This window comes from Numenius arquata, chromosome 15 (assembly GCF_964106895.1).
Source record: "Numenius arquata chromosome 15, bNumArq3.hap1.1, whole genome shotgun sequence".
Classification (NCBI taxonomy): Eukaryota; Metazoa; Chordata; class Aves; order Charadriiformes; family Scolopacidae; genus Numenius; species Numenius arquata.
In genome coordinates, this window is record NC_133590.1 from 15,990,144 (window position 1) to 16,011,510 (window position 21,367).

At 41.6% G+C, this 21,367-nt stretch overlaps 1 protein-coding gene across 1 annotated transcript in view; it reads left to right on the plus strand.

Moving 5' to 3' along the window:
- The window catches only part of MGMT (O-6-methylguanine-DNA methyltransferase), a 150,511-nt gene that overhangs the window by 46,121 nt on the left and 83,023 nt on the right, over nucleotides 1-21,367 (plus strand). The window lies entirely within an intron of this gene.

Consider the following 21,367-nt stretch of genomic DNA (forward strand, 5'->3'; position numbering starts at 1 on the left):
CAATCTGCAAGTTTAGTAGCAAATAACAATTTTTGTTCAATGTCCTGTCCACTGAGCTTCACTGACACCGAAATGTGGCCTTTTGACAAATTGAGGTGGAGAAAGTTCAGTTAGTGAAGTTGGTGAAACTTTAATTTTGATGAACCAGAATTATGTACAAAATCTGCAATAATTCCTTATTAAGCTGTTTATAATTTGATACGAAACAGTTTATCATTAACCCACCGTGCAATTGGAAAAATGTCAGACCTGTTACCTATATTCAGTGGTTTGTGATTTTTTTAATACATATTTTTGTGTGTGTGCCTGAGTATATTTATAGGAAGCAACACATGCATGGAGGTATGAGCTTGAGAGGGTTTGCCAAGGTTGTTGACTGAGCCAACATGAAGAGTCTTTTGAGGTGGAGGGTGGTGAAAAGCAAAGGAGAACAGCCCGAGTGTTGTCACTCAAAGGGAGGACTCCTGTCTCTCTGCCTCTTGCTCCTTTCCTGCCCTGGTGTCCATCTGCTGTCACCTCCAGGACTGCAAGAGACCTGGGGAAGATGGTTTCCATAGACCCACCAAAGGCATAGTCAATTGAAAGGAGGACATCAGTGAGCTTTAGACCACAGCAAGTCAAAGGTTGGGTGCTTTGGGTGCCCTTATGTCAGGGGTGACTCTTCTGGGCAAACACAGGAGAAGGAGATTGTGTAGTCGGGTGTTGAGGGTGTCGGGTTGGTCATGAGGGTAGGATGAGGTGGAGAAACTGAGAAAAATGCAGGTCAGGGGAGAGAACTGTATTGAGTAAGTGGGATGGAGGATCTGACAGGTTTCGGAAGAAGCAATGGAGACGTGTTTGGGTGTGATGGGGTGGTTAGAATGGGGTGAAGGAACGTGGTTTTGTCAATACTGAGTTGTGTGGACAAGTGAAATATAAAATAAAATTTTATCAGTGTAAATAGGAGGGCAAATGCAACTTTTCCGGTACCAGAAGAGTGATGGACTCCTGTTCATCCAGACTCAGCAGTGTCAAGGATGACACGTTATTAGGGAAAAGGAAAAAGAGTATTTTTGGAGGAAAGTGGGAGAAGTGCTTCAAATCAGAGGGAGCAACAGGAGATCAGGATGCGACATGATATATAGTAATTAGAACTTTGTGAGATTGCATTCCAAAATAACCCAAATTATGATATAGAAGAGTGTACAGAGTGGGGAACAGAAACCTAAAGAATGGGACAGAAAAGAAAAAGGAGAATAGGAAAGCCAAGAAGTGGAGAATAACAGTGTGATCCCTGCGGCAGAGGCAGCTGGAAGCTGTAGTTTCAGGACACAGGGAAGGAGAGACCCTCGAGGGCCACATCACTAAAAACACTGAGGAAACCCAAAGTTGACTGCATTTCTGAATCAGTATTTCCGTGCTGCTGTTTAAATAAAGGAACTTGATAGTATAGATGTCTTCTGGAGTTTTATCAGATATTTGGGGAAACGTTCTTTTCCTTCATTTACTATGGGGAAGAAGCAATGGGTAAGAATTGTCCCTGAACCAGTTGCTTCAGTGTCCCTTATAGAGGAGAAACCCATTCTTAATGGAAGATACAGTGAGAAATCTCTGCTTTATAGTGAGAATTCATCTGCTTTATTCCCGTTCCGAATGCTGAGACCAGCGCTGGCTGCTTTCAGGCGCTCTGACACTAAGCCAGTCCATGGGCTGGTCAATGGCTTGCCTTTTCCACTTGTTTCCTGTCTCAGAACATCTCATCAGCCACTGGTTGTTTATAGCCCTTAATTTTTAAAGCTCCGTGGCCTTCTGATAGTTATATCCTTTGTCATTTTTTGCTCCCTCCGAAGGAGATCCTTCGTGCCGATGGCTCTCATGACTGCGTGGTAAAGATTACCGAGAAATCACCCGTTCTTAACTCCATTATATTTACCTACCTAAGAATAATGTTCCTGGATAACGGGAGACTGTTCATTTTCAAAGATATAAACTGTTTAATTACCTCTTTTGCCTACTGTTTGTTACCATTGCATGCTGCATGTATGCATGGGAAGCTGGTATGTTATTTAATTTTCTCTTAAATCAGGTCTCACGGCTTTGCTGATCATTGCTCTGTAAGTTCTGGAAATTGGAATTTTCCAGAAAAGTCAGAAATAAATGGATCACTCCAGAGCGAAGTCCCATGCAAGTGGTGGAAAAAGATGTACAGTATTAGCCAAATATGATGGGCTTTGGGTTTGGAAAGATTAAATTCGAGATGATTTGTTAGGGAGGTCTGTGTAGTTATTTGTGGTTTGTGTCATGGGTAGGGATTTATTGCGGTTCTGATAAATTTATATTCTTCAAAATAGATATGCTGTATTTTCCCTATTCCCAGCACACAGATGTGAGTGTTGCGATGGGGAACAGAAATTTTAGTGCTTTTAATATTCTTTGTATTGTGTTTTAGAACAGTTTTGCTTTTTAGTTGAACATTCCTCTAACAAATCAATACATTTTTCTGTAGACCTTCAGTTTTGTAGAACTTGCTTTTGCTTTCTTTTATTTGTGTTGGTTGGTTTTGTTTTTTTTTTTGCATGCTTACACTTCTGGTATTAAAAATCTCAATGTCCTAGAATTTCAGAAATGGTAAGTGGTCTCTAAACCTTCTGATAATTTAAGCATCATCTGAGATACCTCCGGGTTTTCCCCACCTGTATGTTAAAGCTACTGGTGTGTCCCGAGAAAGCCCTTCACCCATTTCATTTTGTAATGTGGTCAAACTAGTCTTTTGTAAACTTTGCCCGTGAAGGAAAATCAGTGGAGTAAAAACTCAGGTGGGATAAGGCCTTTGTGGAAAAGCTTTTGCTTTTAAAAAAAAAACCGCTGTAACCTAAATTATTAGGTGGCTTTACCAAGTTTTTAGGGTTTGCGTTGTAGAAACTAAATTCTTAAGTATCGCTTATGAAGATGAGTATTTGGTTGATGAATGTAGTATCTCTACATACTTCTCATATAGCTACATAAATACTTTCAGAAAATAATAATTAAAAAAAAGTCTTTGATTAACATTGGCCTCTAAGAATGTGAGAGAATAGATACTTGGATGGAAATGTAAAGCTAAGGGTTATATTTACCTGGAACTGGAGGCAGGGATTTGATCATCCCCTCGATTCTCGTTGGCTTAGGGTGAAATGCAGATTTGTGCAGATTTGCACAGGGCTGATCTCAGGAGCGGAGCAGAAATTCATTTGAGTAGCTCAAAATTTCTAAATCATTAGGTTCAGGATGGAACCGGTAAGGGCTGGGCGATTTATCCTCAGCACAGCTTTTTGCACATCGTATTACTAAGGTTGGTTTCTGCTGTAGACTGAGCTCTTTGACTTTAGTCAAGGCCCTCGTTGCCCTTCTCGTGGCAATTCATGAATATTAAGGGCTAAAATATTTAATGTTTCACAATTTGTAATTGGGGAAAATATAAATATGCTTTTCTGTCTCCACCATCTGGCAGGAAGGATGAATTTTCCTGCCCGACATTGTGAAAGGAGAGCTTGGTGCAGCTCAAATTCCCATTTTCTGTGCATGATTTTTTATTATTTTTTTTTTTAGATTTTGTTTTGTTTTTACAAAATATTGGTTTATTGAGAGATGTGTTACCCTCAATTGACATATTGACATTTCTGGGAACTGTGGTTATTGTTTTGAGAAATACAATCCTACACTGACAGATTCCTATCATTATTTGGAACCGTTGCTGAGGGTTAGTGAGACAAGTCTCATAAATAATGAAAGTGAATCATATTGGGGAGAACAGCAGCGAGAAGCGCTGGGCTCCGCGCCGCTGACACCGGGTAATTTTTGCCCGGCCGTGACATCACGCCACGTTAATGTCACGCGTGACGGTGGGGACATTGACTTCCAGTCTCGAAACCCCCTTCCGCGGCGGGTAATTAACCGGTGTCACTAACTACCCATCGGAGTAATTAGCAGGGCAGGGGATAACTAGGCTAAGGCTTCCCACGTACCTCCCTGGGTGTTTTGCTGGAGCCGCAGACACAAACGTACTGGCCGTGCAAGAAATACACGTGAAAGTGGAATATTTTTCTACATGGCTTCTAGTAACCTAAATTATAATTTTTTTTTTTCTCTCCATAGTTTCGCAGAGTTTATTATTTGACAGCTGTGGAAGAGGTTTCACACTGGACTGCATCTGATTTGCAGTTTTACAGTGAGCAATTGGCAGCGAAGGGAAAAAGGAGACAGGAGCCCGGTTCTGGAGGGGGGACATAAGGCAAAGGCTCCTCAGCCCAACCCTGGCTTGACCTGGTTTTGGGACGCATTTCTCAAGTTAGCAGAGAGCTCTAATTAACCTCCTGTTAAAATAAATTAAATCATTTCGTTTACTCCGAGGTAACAAATCTCTCCCTGCTGTTATTTCTGGAAGCAGGTAAGTTTAATATCAGATGCCCTTTGCATGCCAGAAATGTGTTTCCATTATTATTTAACCTTATTCCTACGATGATGATCCCCCTGTATGTGCTGTGAAAATGCCAGGCTTGAAGAGAGGCTAACATACATTGCCATAATTATTTTAATGAGAGAGAATGGAGAAGATACTTCTCTGCCATCTGTCAACAGACAGCAGTCATGCCGCACGCTAGACTTTATTCACTTATAAATTGTTCCTCAGTACTGAATACTGAATCCTCTATTACTTCTTCTAGGTCAACAGCGTTTATAATCTTCCCCGGTTCTCTGTGAAGTCTACAAATTATTACTCCAAAGGCGCTCATTAATTTTGTGGTCTCGCATATCTAAAATTGAAACTTCCAGCCTGTTATTTGCCGCTTTGTGCCTTCGCCCTCCTCCTCCTCCTCGACGTCCTACGCGCAGAGGGGACAAATGGGTGGCAGGGGCATGTGTGCCACTTTTTAACGTGAAAATCCCGTAATCAATTAATGCTCGGAAAAATGTTGAGGATACTTTGATTTTTATTTTATTTATTTCTCATGGGGCTTTTATATTTAAAAAAGAAAAACCCATATAATGCAGTTTGCCAGCAGGTGGTTGGAAAACCTGAGGGAAGGGAGGATTGGCGGTTTCTGTATTTTTCCATATGATTATTCTCTTGACTGTTTTTACTATTACTTCAGTGGCAAGGAATTTGTTTCATACAAAATTGGTAAAAGTCAGCAGTTTTATCCACCCACGTAATAGTTGCCTTGATGACGCTGTGATCTTGCCAATGTAAGATCCTATGGTATCGCACTCGACTTCTTTAAATGTGATTTATAAATAGCAAACCCTCTGCATCCTTTACATCAGGGCATCGAGGGGCAGAACTATTATGTAGAAAAATGTCACAACTTTCTGTAAATATTTTTTAAAACACTATTTTTTTTTTCATGCTGTTCCTGCTTGGAATGAGACTGTGATGCTTGGGGTGAGCTTGATTTGGATTTGGAGACTTTGTGACATGGATACAAAATGCTCACCCAGGCAGAGAGCAGTTAATATTTATCTGAAGCTTCAAGTCAGTGTCTACAGAATTCAAATATGTATTTATATAAAACAACCCAGTGAAACTAAAGTTTTACTGGTTTCTTTTTTTTTTGGTAAGTCTACAAAAAAATTTGAAAAGTAAAATTCTGACTACTCATGAGCTGGAATCTGATAGAAAAGAAATAAAAGTTTGTAAAACATACATGGAGAAAATACTCAGTTTTCAAACTGATTGGTTTTAAATTTGCCTTGTTCAACCACAGTGCAAAACCAAACTAAAATATAATTTTATTGTAATATAAATCCAAATCAGCATGAGCTTCTTTGAGCAATCCTGTTGTGTTTTCAGGTGGGTGCTGCAATTTGGGAACCAGGGAATTGTGACGCTGGTTATATTTATTTATTTTTTTTTTTAGCACTCTGATTTTGAAATGTGAATCTTTCTTACTTTCCCTGCTCAGCCCCTACAAATCAGGCTTTTCATAGACTGTGTGATATTAATCTCCGTGGGGCGGACACCTCTATGCAGGTGCTATAGCTCTCCCCCTCCTCCAGTTAATTCAGGTTTTAATCTCACTTCCTTTGATTTATTTACTTATGTTGTGTGTAATGTGTCTGGCTTCTTGCCCTCGCTCTGCTTTCCCTCTTGTATACATTGGATGCTTCATTGTTGTCTTCACCTCTTGCTTTTGTTCCTTGGGACACGCTTGTTTGATATTGTGTTCTCTGGTGATGAATTTCCTGCCGTTTGCTTCCTCTTGTTTAACTTTCTGTCGTATTATTACACAAATTGCTTTCGGTGTTTGCTTCGGTTGAAACGTATGAATCAAAATAACGGGGCTTGGGATACAGGAAAACACTGACTCCACCGTGGTAGTTCTTTATTTTCTTGAATTTCCCTAATCGCATCATCTTCTTACTGCAGGCTCCTCGGGTGTTGGGATGGAGTCTCCTCCCCTCCTGCCACGGGCTGTTGGGACCTTTAGTTGTTCTGAGGGTCGAAGATGTGCTCTCACAGCCCAGAAAGCCCCTGCACCCCGGGTTACATCCCCAGCAGTGTGGCCAGCAGGGTGAGGGGGGGTGTTTTGCCCCTCTGCTCCGCTCTGGGGAGACCCCCCCCACCCAGTGCTGCCTCCAGCTCTGGCGCCACCAACAGCAGAGGGACGTAGACCTGTTGGAGCAGGGTCAGAGGAGGCCACGGAGATGCTCCAAGGGCTGGAACCCCTCTGCTGTGAGGACAGGCTGAGAGAGTTGGGGGGGTTCAGCCTGGAGAAGAGAAGGCTCCGAGGAGACCTTAGAGCCCCTTCCAGTCCCTAAAGGGGCTCCAGGAAAGCTGGGGAGGGACTCTGGATCAGGGAGGGGAGCCATAGGAGGAGGGGGAAGGGTTTGACACTGAAAGAGGGGAGATTGAGATGAGATGTGGGGAAGGAATTCTTTGCTGTGAGGGTGGTGAGAGCCTGGCCCAGGTTGCCCCGAGAAGCTGTGGCTGCCCCATCCCTGGAGGGGTTCAAGGCCAGGTTGGAGGCGGCTTGGAGTAACCTGGTCTGGTGGGAGGTGTCCCTGCCCAGGGCAGGGGTTGAGACTGGATGGGCTTTAAGGTCCCTTCCCACCCAAACCATGCTGTGATTGTATGACTTAGCCTAGGTTGAAGAACTTTGTGTGCCTTTGAGTGAGTAACAAGCAGAACCACAGCTGCTGTAGGGGAATTCACTTAAATATCTACCTTTGAATGTGGGACACAATCGTGTGAATTCTCCAGCACCAAAGCAAAAGCTACGGAACACAAAGTCCATACAGTTTTGTTGGCAGGTACCACGTCTCTCTGGTTTCATTTGACTTGAAGAAGTGGACCTGTAATCTTCATCTCGGCAAAGGTGGTTTGGGGGGTTGAATCTACAAAGCTGGAAAAAATCTTGTAGAGCTTACCCAAGTACACGCAGCCAAAATCTGAAGTTTTCTTAGAAAAAGAAAAGGGTCTCTCGACTCTATAGAGATGACGACAGCTAATGTGATGCTCGCAGCTTTTTTGTTGGCAACGCTGGTTTTAGCTTCTATTTCATGAGATGAGCTGCGGGTGATAAGAATTCGGGGTGTTCTGGCAGCAGCTCAGCCCCTGCTCTGACAAGGAGAAGAAATTGCAGTCGCTGTGGACGGCACCAGCTTTCGGTAAATTCCCGGTTGCTGAGTGAAATATGAGTTTTGCAACAAAAATACTGAAATGCTTCGTTTCCAGATGGAGCTCCCTGGTAGGGGAGGCCTCTCGGTAACTGTTAGTAACCTCTCCCTGAGTTATGCTTTGAATAATTCAGATGAGTTTAGCTGTCTTACAGAGAAATAATGAAATAACAGCATTTTGTTGCTTGCAGAACTTAACTGAAGTTTGTAAACAACATGTGTCTTCCCGTCGCGCTACTAAATGCAGTAGTACTGGTTATTTCGTGTTTACCTTAAGCTAAATATCGGTTTATTTTGTTATCTATACTGCTGTTTGATCCAGTGTTCCTGTAGGAGACTGCCAGCGGTTGGAAAATAAACATCAGGCCAGAATAGCTGTGTGAAGGCTGAGAGACTTTGCTGCCAGCTTGGGGAGGGATGAAGTGGGCAGGTTCCCTCTGAAGTACAGGTTATTGTGACACAACTCAGCCTTTCATGGAGTGTGGTTTAAAATAGTGACGTTCTGATGCTTTCCACTAAAAAGGACTTCAGTTTTCTTTGTATCTCCCCAGACACAGCCCCACGGTGGCCGCTGTGGTCGAGCATCACCCGGCATGAGATTCGAAGTCCTGGGAAACCAATGGTCCCATTGATTTGAGGATGTTTAACAATGCTGGCAGGTTAACTGGTTACCTAATAATTACATACTTTTTAAAGTTTGAATCTAGGAAAACATTTTGGATCCCTTTGCCATGATGTCAGCGTGCTGCCCCGATTCCCTGGCTAGGTGAATCCAGGTGACTTTTATTTTTCTAACCCGCCCGCACACCTCTGCGGCGCTGGCCTTCGTTAAGTTTCTCGGTGCTTCCTTGCAGAGGAAATAAGGTCTCTGTTTATCGTCTAGTCAAATGCCTCCATCATTATTCAAGCTACACGTCTGAGGTCAAAGATACTATCGTGTTTCCAGCAGTAGAGGTGACCTGATGTGAGCACTGGTTTTCTGAAGTAAAAGCAAAGTTTGTTTTTTATAGCATAAAAAAGGAGGAAGATAGCAAACTCTGGGTTAATTAGATTATTTGAAGTTAAGATTGGGGCTCTTGGTTAGAGCAGAGGTAGAGTCCAAGTTCGTTTTGATGAGGGGTTAAGTGAGATGGAAATCTCCCCGTGTCTGTCTGTGCTGCTGCCAGTCTGTCTGTCTGTCTCCGGAGCCTCCCGTACTTCACGGGAGACAGGGTAAAACAACCCAGTATTTTCCCTTGTACTGTGTAGTTTAATATTTCAATTAATACAGGTGGGTGCTCTGCTTATTTATTTTTTTTTTTCCAGTAGGACTTGGTCCTTTTTCCCACTCCATGGTCCCCTCGCATGAAGTTTGGTGTTGAAGCAATGTTTTTTTTTTCCCAGATTTGCTGAATGGGTTTTAAAGTGTAACACCCAACTGTTAAAATTATTGCATCTTTTCCTTCAACACCTTGTCAAATAAAATGTCTCATTACCATGCAAATAGAAATCGTTCCTGTTGCCAGGCGGGCACAAATGTTCCCGTACAGATTACAACTTCTTGAACCCCAGCATCGCGCCGAACGCGACGCTGGGAACAAACACAATTTATTATACCCCAGCAGCAGAGGGTTGATGGTCTGCGAGTGAGGAGGAAATGTCAGGCCGAGTCCTGAAATTTTAACAGCTTCATTCGCGTCGCAGCACGGGAGTAAGTACATCTAAGAGTATAAATAAGGTGCAGTTTTTAGCCGTTCGTGTGTCCTAAAGTTTGATTAAGGATGTGGAGATAGGAATGAAATTTGATTTTGTTCAAGACGCCAACTCTCTCTTGCACCACGGACACGAGCGACCGTGGAGTTGGGTGTTGTATATGGGGTTTCCATGTACTAAAGACACTTATTTTGTGGGTTCTGCATGAGTATTTGTTTAAAATTTGGGCCTTAGGAGCATCAGCCCATATTCCTATTTAGAGATCGGTTATGCTTAAGAACGGCATTTGTGTGTGTCTCACAAAACTAGTCACTTGGTGCAAGTGACCTGAACCATATGCTCCCTCCTGACTTAGTTTGTAAAGTCAAATATTTTCTGAAATACCTAATTCAGATAATTCATTGGCAATGAGCGGACAGTAGTTTGTTTCGGAAGTAGAGCTGTTTCTTTGGACAAAAGTTTGAATGATTTCCAAAACCTCAACCACCTTTTTTTTTTTTATTGCTGTTTGTTCTTTTTAAGAAAAAATCATTTTGCATGCAAACAACTATCAGTTCTTCTACTGGTGTCTAGTCTTTAATGTAAATATTTTAGCTATCTGTCTTTGCTCTTCAAAACACTAGAAACGGGTAATTCATCCAAAATAAATATGCAATTTTGAAGCTGATTTTTCAAACAGATGACTGTGAGGAGGTACTGGAAAGAAGCCAGTGGCTTCTCATCTTGTACTTCCCAGAATTAATTTCCTCAAAAGTGTGAAAGGCTACAATGAAAAATTAATTCAATCCACACTAAATGTTTGCATTTGCTGGTCGTGTTCCATTCTTTCTAGAAATGTTCATCACCTACTTTCTCTAATTGTTCCCATCTCTTTCCAATAGCAGAAAAACAAACCTGAAAAGTCCTACACCTTAAAAAAAAAAATGCCGGTTTCCAGGGCTGGGTGACCTTTGCCCTTTCTTTGGAAGAGGGAAATTTTCACAAAACTTGTCCAAGAAACAGTTTTGCGTTATATGGTGAGTTTTCTTAAAAACCAACCGTTCCTGTCCAAAGCGTCTCCCCAATGTTCTTTTCAAACTCATTCGTTAGGGAGATGGTTTTATCTAATTTATCTAATTACAGTACAGCTCAGGGTTGCGTTTTAGAATGGGCAGATGGGATTTTGGGTATTTCAGGTCCCACGGACAAGGTCAATTTTATATATATCAAAGGCAATACCTGATGAAATTAACAAAAATACAGCATAAAGGAAGATTTGAGATACTCTGTTAGAGACTAAAAAATTGCTCTAAATCTTTTTTCCCAGTCTACTGTATAGAGATTTTAGCTGTGATTACTGCTTTTCTATAAAATCAAATGCAATTTTAAATGATTTTCAGAGTATCTTCAACTGCTGGCATGGTTTGAGATGGATAATACAACTTCATTCCTGATAAGATTTTTCTGTTAAGCTGCATTAAAATAGCAAATTTTATTGGGAAAGAACTGGCTAAAGGGATGGGATTTCTTCAGCTGTAAATATATGACAAAAGAGAGAGCTTTTTGTGTTTTCTGAGAATCCTCTTTGTTACAAAGTCACAGTTTGAAGTTCTGGATTTGATAACTGTAGATATTAATATGGGTTAGAAAGTCAGAAATCGCTGTGAGAGCCTTGTCCTCTTGAATCCCCAGTGCCAGAATATTTTTTCTGGGAAGCAAAATTGTCTTTTTCATGAAAGAGTCAGAGTGTCACCAACTCTGGATGAGTGCTATCTGTTGTCTCATGAGACTATTTCATGGAATTTTTATTCTTGCCTCCAAACTGTGGCACAGTTCCCTCTTCACCTCTCAAATTGAATGAAATAAGAAGCTTTCTGTCTTAACATTTCAAAATCCTCCAGTACTTCCAGTCCCTCTTTGTCAGACACACTTGGGTATTTTTTTTTTCCTTTTTATTGACTAAAAATAACTAGAGCATTATCCTCCAGTATGAGGCTCGGTGACTAAGTATTCAACGTGGATTTCTGCTGTCCTTGGCTAAGGAACCACCAAGGAACCTTCTGCCTTCCAGAAAGCACGACTGTAACATAGACCTCAGCCGTTTTCCGTAGGACTCACTTGGTACCAAATGGCCCATGGTTGGATTTTTGAACCTACAATTTTCTGTGATGTAACTGATGGTTTAACCCCGTCTGTACATCTAAAGACTGTATTTACTTCCAGTTAATTCACAATTGTGTGGTTAACGGTAACTTCACTCCCGCAAACTCTGGTCGCGTGGTCTTCAATTTGCTGTTGAGTTTCTTATTTCTACCGCACGAGGCATCAGCATAGCATGAGACTGGGCAGAGATTTATCTCCGCCAACAAATGAGGTGGTTCCACATAAATAACTGAAATACAGAATCTGATACGAAACAACCCATTTGTTTTCTAAGTAAATGGCCACGTTCTTGAAGATGCAGCTGAGTCCCTGTAGCATTGGGCTGTCGAGTCGTCTCTCGGTGAGGCCTTGAATTAAAGCTTGACTTTCCCAAGAGAACAACACTCTCTTGCCCCTTGGATCTTGAAGCCCCATCTGTTGAGCACCAATAACACTAAAATCTCAGTGGCCAGAACTCTTTTTGTGGCAGAGATTATTTGAATCTATGGAGAAGACTTATTTCGTATAAAATCCGGCAATATTAATGTCTTTCTGTAATTGCTTAAATGTTTATTTTGGTTAAAATGGGTACTCTATTAATAATGAGAAGATGCAGAAGGGTCCTAAACTCATCCGCAAGCAGAAACTCCCCTTCAAATGGTCAGAAAACCTTTCTTCCCAGAAGCGTGTGCTTTAATTTGAGCCCTGGAGTGCAAGAGCCGATGGAGCGCAGGTGAAAGGAGGGGATTTCCAAGCTCAGGGTTTATCAGAGAATGAGTTACGGGTGTATCTTTTTTTTTAAAAGAAAGCTGAGCTATGGGGTACGACTTGTGGCAGCATCTGAAGAGACAGCTCCAGTTGCTCAGAGGGGGTGGTTGCTGGGACAAATCATAATTACTACTGTCACAAGAAATGCTTGGTGTAAATTCTGCTCTGGGTCCCATAATCTGGTCAGAAATAACAGAAATGTCAAATTAGCATTGTTGGACAGACACACACAAAAAATCATTTCAAGCTTCCCATGTTCCTCAGGCGGATAAACATTGGAAGATAATGTGACATTGGAATCTGATGGCAACAAAGAAAGACTGTAAACAATGGGGTTTTTTCCGATATTTGTTAGGGGGAGGAATGCGGGGCATTCAGCTCCAGCAGGAAACCCAGCTTTCAAGGATGGGAAAACAGGGATTTCTTTCCAGTTTTGTGACGGCCGTGGCCAGATGCAGAACTGGAAAGCTCTGTATCCCGTGCTGCCGTAACCCCAAATCACAAATAGAGCGGAATATCTGCCTTCAAAAGCAATGAACCAAATCTGTTGGAGTTGTCTGTACGGACCGTTGTGTACAGGCAGCTGAGTCTGGAGTAAATGTATATAATTATGCACCTCTGAAAAATAAAATCTTAAGTGTAAACTCCGGCATACTCTTAACTATAATAGTGTGAAAAACACCGTTCTGAGGAGACAAAAATGTGTATTGGTGCATTTTGGACTATTCCCATATGAGCTGCACAGGCAACATGAGAAGTGGCAGCACAACTGTAAACAGAGAGGCCAAGGACCCTGCGCCTCTGCTTCACAGCCTGCTCCAAACACCAGTCTTGTTATTCACAGAAAAAATTACTGTCAAAAAAAAAAAAAAACAAACCACTTTGCAAAGCTGTAATAAATCCAACAGACTGAGCGTCTCTTCCTTGGTATGTTAGACGGAGGCTGTGTATTAAATCCAATATCCAGGATGCTTTGGTTTGCTGTATTTCTGAGAAAGTCTGAGATTTAAATCCCAGGGTTCCTTTCTTGAACGTGTGTCCATGTATGTGGTTGTTTTTTTTTTTTTTCACAGTATGAGGGATTTCTGCTCCCCGCTGGCTGTCGGAGAGCTCTGTCCTTTTTGGGTTTTGGGGGGCCGGGAGGGGAATTTTACAGACTTAAACTACATGAGCACCTTTTAGTGTTGATAAAGCAGTTGATGCGTTTTCCAGGTAAGTTTTTGTCCGTAGCATACTATTCCAGTTTCAAGTAAGAAAATGTATTTTTTTAAATGAAAAAGGTCCAAATTTTTCCTGTCTCTGTAGGAAAGGCACCAAAATATGGGTTTTGAACCTCAGGGCAGTTAAATAGGTTCAGTGTCACTGAATTACATTGAATAATCCAATCCTAAAACCTTTAACTGCCATAAGAGTTGGAGATACAGCGTTAAATTTTACCGGGGGTCTCTGTTTTAAGGAGAAAATTGATCTCTTTTTAGACTTTGTAAAATAGATTAACCCGTAGGTCAGGTTTATCATACGGATTCAGATATATTAGTACAACTTGCCCAAATGTAGAGACTCTGGTTGAAGTATTTGTATATTCTTAAACGGTGCTGTTCTTGGAGGGTGAAAATGGTGGCGGTGAGACACCCAGGATACAAAAAGGCCTAAAAATTACAGATCCTTATATTTTCATAAAGAGGATTTGTTCAAGAAGGGATATAATTTATTTTACAGCCAGGGAGCTCTGCCATCAGCATTTCAGAGTGATGTCTTCCCTACCCAGACCCCATGAAGGGACCAGAAAACTTTTCAGGTGCAGCAGAGAATGAGTTCAAAATATTTCAGAAGTATCTTAACTGTCCCCTATCCCTCCGGCTTAAGGTGGGCTCCCAAATGCTGTCTCTATAGACTCTTTATGTTCTTATCATCCCCCTGAGGGGTGGGTTTTTATATAAACCATTTATATACCATTGCTGTTCTCACATGTGGCTTCATGGATGTATTTTTATGATTTTATAGAAAAGTATTTTGAATGTACAATAATTGTGGAGAAATTCACAACACGTAAGCAACTTTTCCCAAAGTAAACTCATTTTAACATGGGTTAAGGATTGGTATTTCCTGATTTCTGGGCATGAAATAAGTTTATCTTCACATGGCAATTTTCAAGATTCATTACAGCAATTTATTTTAACTTTTTTTTACCCTAATCCCACTACCATGAAAGAGGGGATACTCTGTGCCCAGAATATTCACCCCTCAATGGTTCAATTCTGCTTGCATTAAATGTGGGAATCTATAGAAAGAAACACTTCTCTACTTCCTGAAATTTTTTGGTAGGAGAGGATTTGTGGTGTTAGGGATATGGTTTTTCCATTTAAACTTGCACAAGGCAAAAAGGAGAGTTCCGCATTTAAATGTCGGAGCAGTGAACTGGAGTTGTTTGATTACAGGAGGTATGTAAAGGCTTCAAATATAAGGAATACCATAATATTGTTCAGATCAACTACTAAATCTGGTTATTTCCAGTAACTAAGGTTAATATCTTCTACCACACTGTATGCATAAAGCTATATATCGTAGATAAAGCAAAGACAGACTGGTCTAGTCTTACCAAAGACAGGTAATATGTAAAAGGCAGTGCAGTTGTTGAGCACCAATGGATTATAAGGAAATTTCAGATTTCCTTAAAATGGTCTAGAAGGTGGAGAATAATCTTGCACTGAAGTAAGGAAATATTGGTCAAGGAAATCTGATTAAAAAAATAAATCCTCCTTAGGAGTCCAAGTAGTCACTTGGAAAACTGGGCATCCCCCCTGACAAATTCTGATGGGTCTGGTTGTACTGAGCTGCTGAGATTTTATAAACATTATTCATTTTTAATACTTCGATCGGCTCAAGTGAAATATCAGAGAATTTACTCGCTGGCATTCTTGATTCTCCTCCTGTTAACTACCAAATAACAGTTTGTCATAAATTTGCCTTTCTGCATTTTAAGAATTCATAAGACTTCAAATCAGGGTAACGAGTCCCACTAAGATAAAGCGTTGCCATCAGGGGGACAAAGCAGAGTCTAGAACATCCGATGTCTAGAATATACGGAGGCTTTAACTCCTCAGGCACCTCTTTGGGGACAAATGCAGCAAAACTGTTGCGATGAGCTGATGTTTTTGTGACATGGGGAAAAGAGGGGGAAGAAGCTCTTAGATGTTTATTCTGGTCCGGTGGTGTTGAGTCACGAGGCAAAGCTGTGAGATGGAGTAAGCGTGAGTGACTCTGGAGGTGAAGAACCACAACCCCCAAGAAGAAACAGGAAAAGTGGCACAATGAAAGCAGTGCCCTTCAAGGAAACAGGGTTTAATAGTATGGTAGGAAAGTTTAAGATAAAACTGCTAATATCTGTCCCTTATCGAAGGGGAGGAAAGTTTCAGTGTAGGGAAGAGGAGGGAGATGGGTGAAACCTGCACGGCTGCATCTCAAGCTGGACATTCAAGCACCTTAAACACGGGAGAGAAAAGAGAAGGGCAGCTCACTTCAAAAGGAAGAGTACAAAAGGAACAGCAGCAGTGTACAAGGGGACAAAAAAAGGAAGTAAGGCACAAAATCAGATGGAACTAACAAGAGACGTAGAGAAATCGATTGGTAAGTACATTAGCAATAAGAGGAAGACCAAGTAAAGCGTTTGGTCTGCTCCTTGAGGGAAGCAGGGAGCTATTAGCAAATGAGACTGAAGTGTTCAATGACTTTCTGCATTTGTTTTCAATTAAAAAAAAAAAATCAAAAGTGAGCAGATGGTTAGCACAATTAATACCAGCAGCAAATGGATAAGATCTCAACCTAGGAGATCTACTGTGAGAGTCCTGCCTGGTTTAAAAGGCCTGATGGTTTTAATCTGAGGATACTTAAGGGACTGGTGAAAGCACTTGTCATCACACCAGCAGGCACTGGTGGAAATTCTCGGAGACTGGGCGAGTCCTCAGATCAAATGGGGAGAAGCACGTAGCCTCTACTGATGGTAGAGGGGCCTCGGGTAAAGCATAAAATTAACCTAGGAAATGATAAGACTTGGTTTTCCTTTGTTTTATTCTGAATTTTTTATTGCAAGCCGTTGGATGATGATCAGGAAGGGTGCAGCAGCTGTTATGGATCTGGAAAATTATGGTTTTATCAATTTACTTTTTGCACATCAAATTTTTCTACTTAAGTGAGAAGGGGAAGATGTTTTGATTTTTAGTAAGACTTTGGGCATCTTCAGATGGCATTCTTGTTGCTGTCTAGAGAAATGGCTTGAGCTAGCACAGTTCCTAAATTTGCAGGTGGCATCAAGGTGGGGGGGAAAGGAGGTGTTCTACAAGGTACAGCATTTATGAAAATTCTCACACATTGACAAAACAATCTCAAAGCATAGAATCATGGAATGGTTTGGGTTGGAAGGGACCTTAAAGACTATCCAGTGCCACCCCCTGTCCTGGGCAGGAACACTTCCCACCAGACCAGGTTGCTCCAAGCCCCCTCCAACCTGGCCTTGAACCCCTCCAGGGATGGGGCAGCCACAGCTTCTCTGGGCAACCTGGGCCAGGGTCTCACCACCCTCACAAGACTAATCAACCAACACATACAAGGCAGACAACTCTCAAGGAGTTCTCCAGCAGGATAGGACATGTGGATGGTGGATATGAGTTGCCACGTGGGTGTGTGAAAAGCCAACGGTGGGAGTCGGTGAAGTCCTGCTGCCCTGAAAATAAGGTGCACTGTCCTGGGACACGGAGAGAGAAATACACGCAACCAAGTCCAACCAAAATTAGATCGGTAACGGCTTCTATGAAAGCCATGGTCAGGTCTAGAAAATGTTGTGTATGGAGGGGAAAAAAAATCATCAAGTGTTGAGGTACCTCTGGGAGGAGGACAGAAGGATTTAAATTGGAGCAGGAGGGTTCCCACCGGGAATCACAAAACCTCTGCTGATATTCTGGAGCCAACTGGCCAGACAGGTTGGAAAGCCTCTTCAGGGGAGGGATGGGGGGAAAAGCTGCACAAAGCTGTCGGGAAAGATGCCCATGTGTCTGATTCTGCATTAGCATGACTGCTTTGGCAGAAGACTTTCCAAATTAACTTTTTCTAGAGCCTTATTTTTCTGTAATTCCATAGTTCCCGTGTTTACTCAATTGGTAGGATTAATGTCTTCTACGGGTTAGTTGGATCTGATTTGGTTTGCTTTTTGTCATTGAGATGACACTTACTTGAACCAAAAATACAGCTTTATGACTAGGCCAGAATTATATTTTGCATTTAATTTCCTAGCTGTTAAGCTTGCTGCAAGGAAGCTAAAAAGTTTTAAGAAGTATTGGGGGAAAGAAAAAATCAAGGAAGAGTGTAAGAGAGTTTGTATTGGATTATAGTGCTAGCGGTTACTTAACCCATACAAATTATGGCATGTATCTCAGAGTGTAGATAATGTATCTTAAAGTACCTGGTGTTTAGGATCCTGTAGAGTTCTACTGAAAACTAGAAATGCATATTTTATGGTAGATTACCACGTACATCGCTGTGTAACTGGTTTACTGGAGTCACTGTGCACAAACACCAGCACTATATAATGCTATCGTAAAGTGAAGTGCATAGAAAATGTGTAGAATTACTGAGCCTATCGTAAATAAATATGGTGCCTTTCTTTATCATCAGTATTAAAAGCCATGTGACTTCTTTATTGGCACAGTATGATTTTGACATTTAAAGCTTTAACAGTCTTAAGGAGGCTTTGGTTTGACTGAAGTTGTCCATCCAACCCAATAATATTTTTTATTTACCACCATGTGTGAAATCTTGAGTTGGCCCAGAATTTTAAGATGCTGCAACGAAATTCTGCTAACCCTCAATTAAGAAAAGGTTTAGTTAAAATTCTCAATGCAAAATCAAGGAATTAATTGGGGAAATAACTAGCAAGTAAGGTTAACAGCAATTTTAATTGTGATGGGGAGTGGTGGAAAAGCCTCTCCATGTGTGTGAGAGAATGCAATACTGGTCAACATCATGGTGTTTGGGGAGCTGCTAAGAAATATTCTGCAAAGAATGATAATGTAGGGAAATTTTCTGTCTGCCCTAGGCTAGAAGCCTCCTCCAGTCTCCAGCTCGAAGATGCAAAGTCGCCGGTAGGTCAGGCACGGGCCTGTCTTCAGTGCTTGTAGTTGGGTGTTCTCTGAGCCTCCTTTTCTGCTTGTTGAACCAGTCTGAAAACCATCCATTACTGTAATTAGGTGATGTATTTAGAAAAGAAATGAGTTAAATTAGGTAAACATCTGCATTGCTTCGTACAGCGGGGATCGTCCAGGGCACCAGCGTGGGGCTGGTGGCCTTCCTCCTCTGGTGGCCACTGCCAGAAACTGCCCCAGCTTTGCCAGGAGAATTAAAATACACATAATTTTAGGTTACAAGAGGAATGCTGACACGATAGTTGTATCTATGGATACCAGTCTAGCTTCTGTTAGGCTTAAGAAATGCTTGTGTTAACCATTCTCTGGTCCAGTGTAGTGGTGCCTCGTTTGGAAATAAATTATTTTATAATAGTTGATTTTTATAATAGTTGATAATATTTTATAATAGTTGATTTTTATCTTGTTCCAAGCTTGAGGGGGGTTGTTTCCTATACGGGAACTTGATCAGCTCTACTTCTGCTGTGATATTTAATCCAAGGGAAAAATTGTGATGTTTGTGTCTAAAATAAGAAAGATTCTCTTTTATTGACTGAGGCTCAAGAGTCCTTACATGACCTGGTGTACCCCCATGCTGGATTGAGTACCCCACTTTGTCACATAGTCCTCATTTATTACCACATCCAGTGCTGCCTCACCTGAATACTGAATTTTAAGACAGATTTTATTGCATTCTGTAAAAAGCATAGAGAAATGCTGGACAGAAAACTGAATTGTCATGACCCCACCAGTCTTGGGCTCATCCTTTCATGTGTTCAACATGACCTTTCAAGAATTTCGTCAGCCAGTATCCACTGCATACGCCCCAGTAACTCTGTGTAAATCAGACTGGTCTTTGGTGGCTTTCAGATGGCATTTGGTCACCTGGCTGAGGTTGTCAACCAGAGGGTCCTCCAGAGACACCTATGATTTCCTCAGAACCTCTCTCCAAACTCCTCACCCCCAGACAAAATGTCTCCATGTTTACTTGAGAGCTCTTTTCCACAAAACTACGTTGACTAGGAATAGGTTTTCATTTATTTTGCTATGGATATTAAATTCCATGGGTTTCCCTTTCCCCTTGGTATTTCCCTCAGCTTCTCCTCTGGGTTGAGAGAGGCAGGTTCAAGCCATGGGAATGTCTCCCTTTTCCAGTTCCGAGCACTGGTGCCGAGTTGGTGTTAGTCAAAGTAAATATAGCCAGGTATTTCTCATGGGAATTGAGGCCACTCTTAATTTTCTGAAAGTCAGTGGCTTTCTTGTTTTTTTTTCCATAAAAATGAGATTCAGAACTGTTAGCGTTTTGTAGCGTTTCCGAAGGCCCAATTTATTGCTTATAGAGATTCTGAGAAAATCTTATCTATCCAATGTGATGTCCTTCAGATGTTGCCCAGCTTGATATAGAGTTGTCCACAAAGCCATTTGCTTCTGCACTGAGATATATTTAAGGGTCCTGTTCCACTCTGCAGCCTTAGTTTCTGGTTGCTGTGACCCAGTGGAGATGTTTAATACCTGCCACCCCCAAAAAGGCAAACCTTTATGCTCTGCACCCCTCTCCTCTTGAGTATTTAACCACTTGGGCCGTTGGTTCAATTTGCTAATCCAGGGGAAAAAAAATAATCAAGCTTGCTTCCCTCCTTTTTCCCGAAATTATACAGTTACAATTTGATTTTCTGGTGGCTGGTGACCTACCAAGACAATGCAGTGCTCCTCATCTTTTTAAGGGGGGAAAGGGAGTTTTCTTCTTTTTCTGGTTTTTTTTTTTTTTTTTTTTTTTCCTGCAACTTGGATTAACCTAGTCTAAAATAAGTGAAAGGAATCTCTGGGGGCAACAGGAAGAACATATCCCAGCATTGTGTGTGCTCTTGAAAGAAGCCTTGTTCGAGTCTGAGGTTTCCTGACACTTCACCGCAGCACAAATACGTGATACCACAGCACTTGCTGTTTGAGTGGCCACTGCAATAAGAGCAGAATCCAGGATTGTCACAGCCGTATATTACAGCCGTGGAAATTCCGTGTAGTTCATTGGTCCGTGACCAACAAAAATCCCCTTGGACTAACAATTAATCAGGCTCTGGTGAGCCTTTGACTAGCAATAGTTGCAGATGTCACCTCATGCAAGAAGTTGAGGCTTGGCCTCGCACTAAAGGGAAAAAAAAAAAAACCTAACCAACAAAAAAGCTTTTTCAAGATGTGATTGTTTGACATTTTCTGTAATCTTGAGGCATTGTAGATTTCACAACTAAATATATTATAAGCTCTTTTTTAATTTTTTCTGCAGGTTTGGGCTGTAAACAATTTTCAGTTGAGGTTGGGGCAAGAGAAAACAGGTGAAGCCCCAAAACTTCTGTGCAAATAGGTGATTCCTTTATGTTTCAGCACAATCGTGATGAAATTCCATATGTGAAATGGAACGTATACATCATATTCTCTATTTTTCTCTGAACTATGTTGGCCTTTTCCACAAAGGTTTGGAACGGCGAGCCCTCCCGCGCAGGGTACCGGGGTCAGCAAAGAATGGCCCAAAGATGGAGAAATGTTGTTATTGGGGAAATTTGAGGGATGACTAGGGATGGGTTTAAAAGTTAAATTGCCTGTTTTAAATCTCTTCAGGGTTGCTCTGTAACCGAGTCTCCAGAATGTACAAGCTGGATTGTTTAAAATAGGTATGGTTGGGTTGGGATCGTCGTTTCCTTAGGTTCCTATTTTACTGTTTCTGTCTCATTAGCATCTCTTATGGAAATCGCGATAAATCATTACAGGATAAGCATTTAAAACGAACAGTTATTCTGTATATTCTAATGTGTCATAAACACCTGTGTCTTCCGTGTTAACTGCTTGTTCCCCGTCTTATCTCCCCCCAGCTGTCTTAACATCCCTGAACTTCCTGCAGTGATTTATCGGCATTTCTCTGCGGCCGGGATGTTAATACTCGGGTGCAACGACAGCAGAGGTGGCGTCTGCTGCTAAAGCCATCC